General features: G+C 32.8%; 1 protein-coding gene and 1 long non-coding RNA gene across 2 annotated transcripts in view; one reads left to right on the forward strand and one right to left on the reverse strand.

The window, feature by feature from the left end:
• LOC114269193 (coniferyl alcohol acyltransferase-like) overlaps nt 1-13637 on the forward strand; it is a 218683-nt gene that overhangs the window by 192968 nt on the left and 12078 nt on the right. The window lies entirely within an intron of this gene.
• LOC145789679 (uncharacterized) lies at nt 8775-13243 on the reverse strand. The gene is made up of 3 exons (XR_014327898.1): nt 12839-13243; nt 9230-9379; nt 8775-9145 (listed from the first exon to the last, which is right to left on the reverse strand). It is a non-coding gene; the product is annotated as an uncharacterized LOC145789679 (long non-coding RNA).

The raw sequence follows: 13637 nt of genomic DNA on the forward strand, positions 1-13637 counted from the left end.
TAGAGCACCAAAATTAGTGGTATGAATCATTGTCAGATCTTTATCTATCTAAAGACTTGCCTTAGTATCTTGAAGTCTTGCGTATACATATGCCAGGTGAAAATTTATATTCCTAAATTACCTTTTAATCTCACTTAGTAGTTATCACACATTAATAAAGGTTAATACAATTTTATTTTACACATAAATTAAATTATGAAAAAAAATCTATATTAAACAAATATTTATATAATACATGCATTTACATATAGAAACACTAATTATCTATACTATTATCTAAAACAAAGTTTTAAACAGGTCTATTAAAGTCATATATCACGTCTTTTCGGTTGATTTGATACCTATTATGCTATTAATATCTATTAGTAAAAATTTAGTTTAACAAACACAAAAGATCAAACTTTAGTTGAGTTTTACACCTTAAACAGATTAAAGATTTCTTTAGAAGTAGTTAAATGAAGAAGAAAAACTAGAACAAAATAGAATATGTATCATTTAAATAAATTATCACTTGTTACAAGTTACATGAACTTAAACAAGAATAAAAACTAAAAAATACATCAATTTGATAGAAGAAAAGAAATAGGGGTTGAAAAAAGTTATCAATGATTTACTCTTATAATTACTAATTTGACTATTCCTAATTAGAAACTAATATCACGATGTATAAATGATTTGATTTGATTGTTTTCTTTTTCTTATTTATAGGCAAAGACTCTCAAAAACAGCTTTCTTAATTCATGTGCCATCTTCTACAATGTTTATCATAAACAGTCACCACTTTTGCCTATTGATCAAAGTCACGTATCCTTCAATATAGTAACTTCCTCTACTTTTTCGGAAGATTATTTTCTCCAATTCCTTAAAATTTGCACATTATCAATTGACCATAACTGTGTCCTATTTGTGCTCTTTTTTTGCCATTCAATTTGAAACTCATGATTTGTAAAGACCACCATCATGTGTCACTCATGGCTTGCTTTGCTTATATCGACAGACAATTTAGAAAATGGGTGCAAAGAATATGTTATTGAGATGAGTTATGTTAGAGACCCCAATCAAATTATCAAATATTCTATCAAATCTTTTACATATGTGTGGGACCTACATACATATGAAGTTTGTATGTCCCACACCCATGTGAAAGGTTTGGTAATCCATTTGGGGTCCATAACATTTTCCTATTAAGATATGACTTGCATAATAATAATAATATGGTCATAATCACTTTAAAAAAAATAATTTATGATTTGTGTTATAATATCTAAGAGAGAGAAAGAGAATATTATATTGAATATTGTAATAATATATACAAAACTCTTTTATATAAGCGGAGAAAAATCTAAATATGATAATGAATATAATATAACATATATGATAGACAAAATATATAATTATTATATTTAACACTCCCTCAAATTCAAGTAAGGAGACCAATTTAAGTTTAGAGAGAGAAACTAAACATGAAACAAAACTAAAAAATAAATAAAACATGGATAGATCCGAGGTAAATAGATTGCAAAATTCAAATGAGAGCGCAAGGGTGCTTGAGATAGATCAAATGTCAAAGGTAATGCTAGGAGACAGTGTATGGTCATGTTGGACCGTTGTAGAAGAAGAACAGGTGTCCAACCAGCAAATGTGACACACACATAACTTATTTGAAGTAAAAGGAAAGACAGGGTGAAGCAAAAGCACACCAAAAAAAAAAAAAAAAAAAAAAATTTGCGAGTAAAAAAAATATGATAGAGATATTTGAGATAGAAATAAACCAGCAAACAAAGGAGATCATCAAGAAATGAGACTGAAAGGAAAATATAGCAGTGGAATGTGTTGAGATTTGGCAGGCGGCCAAAGCAAAGTTGCCGCCCGCCAGTAAGGCAAAGAACATCAAGAGCTTAATCTATAACTCTGATACGATGTTACAATATGTAAGAGAGAGAAAGAGAATATTAAATTGAATATTATAACAAGAATAAAGCTTCGGACCCCCAGTGGGGGTGCTGGGGTCCCTTCCCACTGGTCCAAAAAAAATACTTTTTTTTTTTTTTTTTTGGTTTTCAGCCAACCCCAGGCCGACACGTGGCACTGGGGGGGTCACTGGGGGTCACCCCCATTGGGGGTCTGTAGCATTGCTGTTATAACAATGTATACAAGACTCCTTTATATAAAAGGAGAGAAATCTAAATATGTTAATAAATATAAAATGACATGTATGATAGACAGAATATATAGTTATTATATTTAATAATTTGAATTGACAGACCACAATAAGATTAGATTTGATCACAATTAATTGGCCATAATCGACATGAAAATTAAAATATGACGTCAACAATACCTTTATTATTATTTTATTTTATTTTTATTTACTTGAATTGTACACGTTAGGCAACAACTTAATTATTAGAGTAACTCCAATGCTACCTTTTAGTTTTTATTGCTAAAGTATAAAAAATGAATGCTTTTTATTTTATCTAATTAAATTTTTATTATATGTTTTAACACTGCTCTTTATTTTACTTATTTATTTACTTAAACTGTACAAAGAATCTTTTAAAACTCTCCAAATATAACTAATTTAAAAAACTTTTATTAAAATAGTTAGTCCCTCCGTCCTAAAATATTAATCCTTTATTCTATTTTTTATTGTCCAAAAATATTAGTCTCTTTTCAAAAATTAAGGACTAAAATAATATGAATTTCTTAGTTTGTCTTTTTTTTTTTTAAATTCATTAATAACACAAAAAATACAATTATGATAATTGATATTCTTAAAAAAATATACTATCAAAAAGTAATTTTAAAAGATTAAAATATTTTTAAGTACAATAATTGTACTAAAAAAAGTTAAGTTCTCACAAAAAAAAAAAAAAAAACTATTTTGGTGGAGGAAATAATAAATAATAATCAACGTATCTATTTTAAAGAGCTTATTACAAATACTCTTTTAAAAACATAGAAATCACCATTTCACACCTTCTACTCTAGACTAGAGGAGAGGATTCCTGATCCTACAAACGAGTCTGGATCCCCTCTTTGCAAGCCTTCCATGCAATCCTCCTTGCAACGGCTGAGCAAAGGTCATAAAAAAATAAAAAATAAAAAATAAATAAAGAAATTGAATTTTCATTTTCTTTCCCCCCAAAGACACATAACAGAGCCTACACAGATTTTGGTTCTACAAATTTTGGTTTGGAATCACACTCACAAAAACACACTCATTCTTTCTTTTCCGTCGAATCCACCCTCACCGGCGACCCAGTCTCAGCCGTTGTAGATCCGACGACGGGGAAACACTCTCGACGCCGTTACAGATTCTGTCTACTTGGCAAACCAAAGCCGTCATGCTCTTCTCCTCCACCTCACCAGCAGACCCTCGCTACAGCGACCAAATGTTAGTCTTCATTGTCTCTGTCTCTGTAATTGGTTTGCCGTCACTCCCCAAACCGAATCCATTGATGTCTGTAATAACATTGATGTCTGAAGACTGACCTCATTGTCTCTGTCTATAATTGCAATGAGGCTGAAGACTAACCTCATTGTAATTACACTGTATAGGCTGAAGACTAACCTCATTGTCTCTGTCTGCAATTACAGAGACAGAAATTGAAACAAAATAAAACATAGTCTTCATTGTATGTCTGTAATAACAATGAAATACATTCAATTTACACTGCCAATGGTATTTCAGTGTTAAAAATATTGTTTATTTGTATGATTGTTCAGAATCAAATGTGTACCAGTGAAATACATTCAATGTTAAAAATACATCCAATGAAATACATTCAATGGTATACATTCAACATTGTGTATTTCAATGATTTTTCAATGTTAAAAATACTGTGTCAATGAAATACATTCAATTTCATGTGAACCTATAGACAGATAAAAAAATTCACTTGTTATAATTGATTTAATATTTTGTATTTTTATTTGTTATACATTCAATTCACTTGTTATACATTCAATTCAGTGTTACAGGTGACAAATTGTATTTTTATGTTATTTTGTATCCGTTGAGCTACAATAGGTTTGCCAAACCCTGTGTAGTGACCCAACCCAAAACTAAACGACTCTTGTTGCCCATGAATCATTGTTACCAAAGGTACTTGGCTTGCATACCTTTTCTTAGACACTTTAAAGAGAACCAAGTAGTTGGAGTTTGGGATTATATAATTTAATTAATTTATTATGTGATCTTAATTGGGGCTGGCCATATGGTTCTCATTTCTTGTTTCTAGTGTGATTGATTTATTATTTGATCTTAATTGCATACCTTTTGTCTCTTTAATTGATTTATTATTTGATCTTAATTGCATAACTTTTGTGTAGTTCTCATTTCTTAGACACTTTAATTGATTTGTTCTTGTTTTCTTTTGTCTATGAAATAAATATATTATTTATGTAGCTAAGATTTTATTTATATGGGTTTTCAGTTGCATTTTGATATGGATATGGAACCTGAGAATGATTGTGCTTGGAAGCCAAAACATGGAATGACATTTGATTCTGAACAAAGTGTGTATGATTTTTATAATACATATGGAGGAAGAATCGAGTTTAGCATAAGAAGGGATTTTTGTAGGAAGAACAAGTTCACTAACCAACTTATTTGTAGATTTTTGGTTTGCAACAAGGAGGGATTTTGGAAGGTTGACAAACGAGACCCATTGGCAAAAAATCCTAGAGCTGAAACTAGGACTGGTTGTGAGGCTCGACTTTATGTTAAATTAGATGAGGGTACTGGGAGATTTGTTGTGACTGATTTCAAAGAAAAACATAACCATGATCTTGTATCACCGGAGTGTGCCCATATGTTGCCGTCACAAAGAAAGATATCGACTACCCAAGCAATTGAGTTAGATTTGGCGGCACAATCTGGTCTTCATTTAGGCCAGTCTATTGAACTCATGGGTAAGGAAGCCGGTGGGAGGCAATGTCTTTGGTTTACAAAATTAGATCAAAAAAATTATTTGAGAACCAAAAGACAACAAAGTTTAGCATATGGGGAAGTAGGTAATGTGTTGCAATACTTTAAAGAAAAATCTTTGCAGAATCCTTCCTTCTTTTGTGCTTTTCAATTAGATAATGAGGAGCAAATAACCAATATGTTTTGAGTCGATGCACAAATGATCATGGATTATGCCCAATTTGGTGATGTTGTCACATTTGATATGACTTACAAGTTAAACAAAGAACATAGACCCTTTGCATCTTTTGTGGGATTCAGCCATCATAGGGAAACAATTATATTTGGTGCAACATTATTGTATGATGAGACCGCCGAATCGTTTGTATGGTTGTTTGAAAATTTTCTAGAGGCTATGTCAAGAAAGGCACCAAAAATTTTCTACAACAATCAAGATATCGTTATACCTGACACAAGTCGCCGATTGTGTAATTGGCATTTGATGCAAAATGCATTAAAACATGTTAATTGTTTGTTCTAAGATAAGGAGGTAAAGGGTTTACTAAATAAATTCTTCTTTGACATTGAAGATGCAAATCAATGGAAGTTAGAGTGGGCGGAAATGCTTGATAAATATGATGTGTGTGAAAACCATTGGTTGAAATTGACTTTTGCGGTGAAAGAAAAATGGGGCTAGCCATATGTTAGATCAACATCGGCTGCGGGAATGAGTACCACACAACTTAATGAATCTTTTAATGCTTTTTTGAAGGATTACATTCGTTCTGATTTTAACTTAAATGAATTCTTCATGTATTTCGAAAGGGTACTTTACGAGAAGCGATGCAAGGAGTTAGAAGTAGGATATGCTTTGTGCCAAAGGTTGCCAAAGGCGAAAGCAATTCAAATGGGTAATGTCTACACAAAAAAGATATTTGAGGAATTTCAAAATGAGTACTTTCGATCCATTGAATCAGACATAGAAGCAATTGAATATGGCGATGCTAGTACCATTTACACAGTTGTTGATGTTGCTAACAAACATGCAAGGAAAGTGAAGATGGAGAGGGATGGCTCTTTGGGTTGTAATTGTACAGAGTTTGAAAGGGAAGAAATCTTGTGTTGCCACTCATTGAAGGTTATTAGAGACATATTGAAGATGAAAGAGGTTCCTCCACAATACATTCTAAAGAGGTGGACCAAACAAGCAAGAGCCGAAACTGTGAAGGACATTAAGGGGAATAACATTCAAGTAGATGTGAAATTCCAACAAGCCTCGCAGTATAAGACATTGATGACAACATTTAGAGCACTAGCAAGTAGAGCTGCTGAAACTGAAGAAACTTATGATTTTTGTATTGTACACCTTGTTACATTAGGTGCAAATGTTGAAGGCAAGTTAAGTGCTCATTTTGGTGTTGGAAATGAAGTAAGTAATGATGATGACACCCAAAGCTTTGAAATGGATTGCGAAGATATGAATCATGTTGTGTAACCAAAAGGATTGAAGAAAAATGTGGCAACTAGTATGGCAAAATGAGGGTAAAAGGTGGATTCGAAGCAGCATTGGTATCAAACTCCAAAAAAAAAATCTCGTGCTAATAGCTTGGCTTCGTCACAATCTATTGCAAGTCCAACAGTTTTACCTTCTCCATTATCTGTTTGAGGAGATATCTATGTTCGTCAACATGTTCCTCCTCTTCAACCTCTTCCTCTCCTTCATCCTCTTCCTCCATCTTTGCCCATGGATGGTAATTCTATTCCTCCACCATTGATGTATCCCACATATCATGTAAGTGTTACTTTAACATTGTATTTTTTGTGTAGATATAATATGTGACTCAAACCATGATTGCAAAGCCTAATATATGACATTGTTGTAGGCGAACAATTTGCGGGATATGTATGTAGTGCCAAATTCTTTGCCAAATTCATGCCTCAACGGTATTCTGTGCAACCAACATTCCAGTCACTACTTCAAGGTTCATGTGGATATGACATTGGGTTTCAATACTCTCAAGAATCAAACAGTCCAATGTGTAGTCAAGTTCGTCCTTGATGCCTTTTTAATTTGTAGTTGCTGAAAATTCTTGCTTTTTAGTTACTGAAAATTTTGTTAGAACATGTATTTACTTGCCGAAAATTCATTTTAAAGTATGTATTTAGTTGCTGAAAAATGTGGAAAATTCTATCTTTTTCCGTTTTAGGCTATGGACAAGCAGAAAGAGAAGCAAACTGAAGCTGAAATTGGCCTGGAAAGTGAAGTCATAGCAGCTCAAATTGTGAAGCAAACTGCTGCTGGAAAGTGATGTTGCTGCACAAATTGTGATGTTGCTGGAAAGTGAAGTAATGGCTTGTATGTGTGTTCAAATGGCTTGCTGGCTGGAAACTGATGTTCAAATTGTGTGTTCAAAGTGTTCAAATTGGCTGGAAAGTGATGTTCAAAGTGATGTTCAAACTGCTGCTGTATGTGTGTTCAAATTATGTTCAAAATGTGTGTTCAAACTACTGTTGTATGTGTGTTCAAATTGTGTTGTTGCTGGAAAGTCAAGTAATGGCTTGTATGTGTGTTCAAATGGCTTGTGAAGTAATGTCTTGCTGGAAAATTCTGTGTACTTATGTGTTCAAATGTTAATGGCTTGTATGTTAATGGGTTGTATGTGCGGACCAATGTGTTAATTTAGATGGACCAATGTGAGCAAACTTCACTTGATATTAATTTACACTTGATGTTATATTTCATTTTCTTCTGATTGATTTTTAAATGGAACAATGTGTGTGTTCAAATTTTTAGATTTTGTTTTTTGTGAAAGAATAGGTACATAGATTTGCAACAGATCTGCCAAATAGCATCCACAGATTTTCTTGTGTGAAAGAACAGGCACACAAATCTGCAACAAATCTGCCAAATAGATGCTTGGGTGCAATTTTGTTTAGATGTAATTTTGACGCCAAACATATTTGCCAGTTGATGCAATTTTGTTTAGATGTTTGGGTGATGTTCACTTTTGTTTAGATGCCAAATAGCAGCCACAGATCTGCAACAGATCTGCCAAATAACTTACATGTGGATGCAATTTTGTTTACATGCAATTTGCTGCAATTTTGATGCAATATAGATGCAATTTTGATGCCAAACAGATCTGTCAATTCATGCAATTTTGTTTACATGCTTGGGTGATGTTCAATTTTGTTTAGATGCCAAATAGCAGCTACATATCTGCAACAGATCTGCCAAACAGATCTGCAATAGATAACAGATGCAATTTGATGCAATGCAAATGCAATTTTGATGCAATACAGATACAATTTTGATGCAATACAGATGCAATTTTGATGCCAAACAAATCTTCAACAAATAACAGAACTTGTTCATTAGAACCAAATCATCAACAAACAGCATCCACAGATCTGCCAAATCTGCTTTAAACTTGCTAACAGATAATATTTGAGCCCACAGATAAGTGACAAACAGATACTAGTTGACATATAACAGATCTGCCAAATCTGTTCATTAGAAACAAACATGCAACAAATAACAGAAGTTGTTCATTATAATCAAAATTCATTCACCAAATAACAAAACCTGCAACAGATAACAGGCCACAGATAAGTGACAAAGCTTCTACAAAATTCATTCATCCACAAAGCATCCACAAAATTCATCTACCTAGCATCCACAAAATTCATCCACAGATCTGCCAAATAGCATCCGCAAAACTCTAACAATGAGACCAATGTTTCCCGAATTTCATTCCATAATAAAATTCTAAGTTACATCATAATAACTTATAAAACTCATTCCATACATTCATTCCATAATAAAATTCATTCCACAAAGCTATTAAGTAAGTTACATAAGTTACATAAGTTACATCATAATAACATTTATTCCATAAACATAAGTTACATCATGAAGTACAATACAACCAAAAATGGTAGAAACTTTTATTCAATTTCTCAAAATACAATAAAGTACAAAAGTTACATGATAAAGTACAAAATGATAGAAAATATAATGAAATACACCATCGCTTTGATATTATTTTCTATCCTTTCAAGCCTTTGACCATAGTCATTTTCCATGTCATGAAGCCTCGTCCTTACATCGTTAAAGTCTTCTACTGTTATAGCATCACAAGCTCTAGTGTTGGAACGGATTCTGGACGTAACGTCTTCATCATTTTCATCCACGAACTTGAAGTAATTGCAATGGGGAGTGGGAGTGTTACTCTACAATGCATGACAATCAGTTAGTTGAATAAGACAAATATTAATGTGACTACTAAAGGATTAAAATTTCCAATACATACTTACATATTTTGATGGGCAAACAAAGAACAAACGCCATTGATTTCCATTCTCATTGGTTCTTACAATATATATGGCAGCGGTTCTTCCACAATTGCACAACCTCAGTAGTAATCTTATGTTGCTAATGTTAGAAGAAGAAGCCATTTTTTAAATCTGCATACATGAGAAACATCTATTTGTGTATGTTCCATAATGTTATGTTCCATAATAAAATTCTATGTTGCTAATGCTATGCTTGTGTTTGATAGGGTTAATAGCAATTCTATTTGAATTTGAGGGACAGAGTGTATGTCATTACTGTTAACATTGTATTTGTTCAAACTACCATGCTTAATAGCATTTGAACAGAGGTTACACAGACTAAACTATTAATAACATTTGAACAAACATGGCAGTTCAATGTCAGTCATTTTCTTCAGTTTCAAACATAGCATTTGTGATTAAGACTGAACAGAGGTCATTTTCTTTAGTCATTTGAACACACATAGCAATTTCAAACTGAACAAACATAGCAGTTTTACAAACGTAGCAGTTCAATGTCAATTCATATGCAGTTTTACAAACATAGCAGTTCAATGTCAATTCAATTATCAATCACACATGTTACACAAAATTATGCATCTTGATAATTATCAATCTACATAATTATGATTCCATGTTATCAATTGGCATAATCATACTATTTATCAATCTGCATAATTATGATTCCACAATATGCATATATGATTTCAAAATTTAGCAACTGTAGTTCCACATTTTAATGATATATGTTCCACTATTTATCAATCTGCATAATTTGGCTCCGAAATGCATATATGTTTCTCACAATATGTTCCATATTTATCAATCATACTATTTATCAATCTGCATAAGAGTAATTTTGAAAGCCCTAATTTTTAAATTTCAAATCTATTTTATCAATCACAACCCTAACCTTTTGATTTCAGTGTTTCGAGGACGAACCTGGTTCATTTATGGCCTGAAAACCTACGTTCTCCTCAACAAATTCCTTTGCTCCAGCCGATGGTGGTCGCAGTGGAGCTATGGTTTGTGAAGCAGAGAAAAAGAGGGCTACAGCGGTGGGTTGGGTTTACGAGTGGGTCGCTGTCGGGAGTGGTCGCCGGTGAGGCTGGGTTTGGTGCAGGAGGAGTGAGTGTGAGAGTGAGGGAGATTGAGAGTGAGAGTGAAGTGTATACTCTGTATAACCTGTATAGCAAAGCGGGAAAGTGAAAATTCAATTTATTTATTTATTTTTATTTTTTTTATGGCCGTTGAATGTGCAACGGCTAATCTCAGCCGTTGGATGTGCAACGACTATTGCAAGGAGGGGATCCGGACTCCCTCCAAACAGCACCCAACCCCACCGACATCAGATAAGTACGTCTCCAGTCATACGTAATCAATGATGTCATCCTTTCCTTTATTATAGTACCCTTCTTTCAAGTCTCTAGAACTCTCTCGCTCTCAATACCCAAAAAATAAAGTATTAAAAGAGCTGAAAATGACTTCATCTACTATTATTCAATGAGAGAAAATGATAGTACTGACATGTGCAATTTTTTATTTTTTTCCCATTTTCTAGTAGCTATAAAGTAATTACGAAAGAGAGTGGTCTCTCGGGGTTTGCTCTCCATCTTTAAGCAAGATATTCATCATCTACGTAGCCAAAAGCAAGCGATCGTTTCAAATGTCTACAGGTATGTTTTTGCTTGTATAGCCTTTATTATTAATTAATTGGAACATGATTGTATTATAAGGTTTGTTTATCAAAAATTAATCGGATTTTTAATTCTAACAGAGCACCCTGTTAAGGCATTTGGATGGGCTGCCCACGACCCATCCGGAGTTCTGTCTCCCTTCAACTTCTCCAGGAGGTAAGGGTTTTTTTTTTATTTTTATTTTTTAATTTTATTTATTTCTGACTTGGAAAATATTTATATTAAAACAACAACATAGAAACAAGACTAAAGCGTCATACAAACATGTTGTGTTTTGAGAAATTGGTAAAAAAATATTTTTTAAATTATTTTTTGTGATTTTTCGGCTTTTTGTGTTAAAAGAGTTGGCTTTTTTTTTGTAATTTTTTTTGTGTAAAAAAGTTAAAAAATTATCTTTTGTGGAAGTTCTCAAAACACCCCATATAAGCAAAATGAAAAAAAAAACAAAAAAAAAAAAAACAAAAAAAACAAAAACAAAAACAAGCAAACAAAAAATAAATTTGTCCAAAAACAAATCAGTTACGATATAAGAAAAATATAGATCTTTTTGAAGATGTAGTCCGGAAAGTAAAATGTACATCAAATCAAGCACGATCTTGAAAGCCCACCAACGTCGATACGTCCCTCGTCACAGCTGCCAATTCCTAATTCTTGCCACTTTTTTTTTTTTTTTGGGTTGAATAATTTGTTTAGGGAGTTGATAATCATTTCTATGCTTATAAAATCATTTGGAACACTCCATTTGGATCAACTAATTTGATAAGAAATAAAGAGGAGAATTTAAGGGGCGCGAATTGATGAAAAATAGTGACATTTTGTAAGAAAGAGAACCCTTCATAATACTCTGTTTATAAATTATAGATTTCATTTCTCACCAAAGTGGTGAGATTATGAACTTTTTCATAATACTTAGACTGCTCGTTAAAATGCAAAACATATAAAGAAAAAAAATGTCACCCATATTCCAATTTAAATATAAAAAAATGATTCATCTCCTAATTTTGTCCCCAATTTCACCCAATGATGTGCAATTAGAGGGGTTAAAATGGGAGAGAGAAGTGTGGGACCACATCATTGGGGTGGAATTAGAGAATGTAGTGGACTGATAAGAAAACGGTATAGTTTTTTACCAAATCTCTCGTATGAGTGTGGGACTCACACAAAATTTGGTAGAAAATTTGATAATTTATTTGGAATCCCTATTATCACTTGGACTGATAAATATAATAGTGAGAAAAAATGTAGTTTTTTTTTTTTTTTTGGTCATTTAGACGAAAGACAACTATCATTCATTTTCTTTTTCTCATCCCGCGATCCAAACAATATTAGAGCATCTCCAATGGAGCTGCTATTCAACTTGTCAAAGCTAAAATTTCACAAGAATGACAAAAAGAGGGTTTCCAATTGCATGCTATTCTATTTGCCAAAGATAGCAGATGCCATTTCTGTTCTCAAATTTGGCAGGCTGAATAGCAGCTGCCAAACCTGCCAGATCAGCAAATCTCAACAGATTTTTGGCAACAAATGCAGTTGAAGAAACAGATTTGAAACAATATAAAACCCAAAAAATTCAGAATCAAACTCAAATATCAGAATCAAACCCAATTTACAATTTTTTTTTCCAAATTCACAAATTTTAGAATAAATTTGACAAACCCAAATTCAGTTTCTCTTAAAAAATTTTTTTTTAATCATTTATCACCAAATCAGTCAATCAAAATAGAGTGTAAAATTAGATGGATATTATCACAATAAACCAAACCAAAATAGGCTTGAGTTGTTTGAAAATCAAAATAAATATCAAAATAAAATCAATGGATGAACAAAAATAGGATGAACAAAAATTAAACCAAAAATCAAAATAAATAATTACGAAAAATCGGGGAGTACAGACCTGAGTTCTTTGAAGATATGAAGATGATTGAGTTCTTTGAAGATCTGGTTTGACGCCATCGCGAGACTTGAGTTTGAAAAATCGCGATCACCTCCACATCAACAACCAGAAAAATAAACAAAAAATCAAAGCATATATATATGAGTATGTATATAGATGGAAATCGTACCAGAGACAGAGGGAGAGAGAGGAAATGGGGGGCGAAATGAGAGAGAGAGAGAGAGAGATCAGTTTGAGGAGAGAGAAGACAAAGTGAGAGGGAGAGAGAAGACAATGCGAGAGTGAGAGAGCGAGAGTGAGAGTGAGAGATTGGTTTGAAAGAGGGAAGACAGTGTGAGAGTGAGAGAGAGAGATCGGTTTGAGAGGAAAGACAGAGTGAGGAGGAGAGGGAAGACAGTGCGAGAGTGAGAGATTGGTTCGAGAGGGAAGACAGAGTGATGAGAGGGAGAGAAAAGATAGTGTGAGAGTGAGAGTGAGAGGGAGAGGGAAAAGGTTGGATGATTCTAGAGAATCATCTCAACCATTGAACATATAGACGTGGACGGTTGTGATCTCCCCTCTGCACTTAAAACGGCCGTTGTGCTCTGTTTGTTTTTTTTTTTTTTTGTAAAAATAAATAAATAAATAAATAATTTTTTGTGACAACAACTATCTTTAAATAATTTTTTGTGTATTTTCTACAAAAGAATGTAATATTATTTTTGCAATGTATAATGTTGACTATTTTCTAGTATAATTTAATTTTTTTCAATAAAGTATAAAGAAAAAATAAATATATTTTTTCAAATGAAGGAAATGA

The sequence above is a fragment of the Camellia sinensis genome, chromosome 4 (genome assembly GCF_055761805.1).
Source record: "Camellia sinensis isolate YWXY chromosome 4, ASM5576180v1, whole genome shotgun sequence".
Taxonomy (NCBI): domain Eukaryota; kingdom Viridiplantae; phylum Streptophyta; class Magnoliopsida; order Ericales; family Theaceae; genus Camellia; species Camellia sinensis.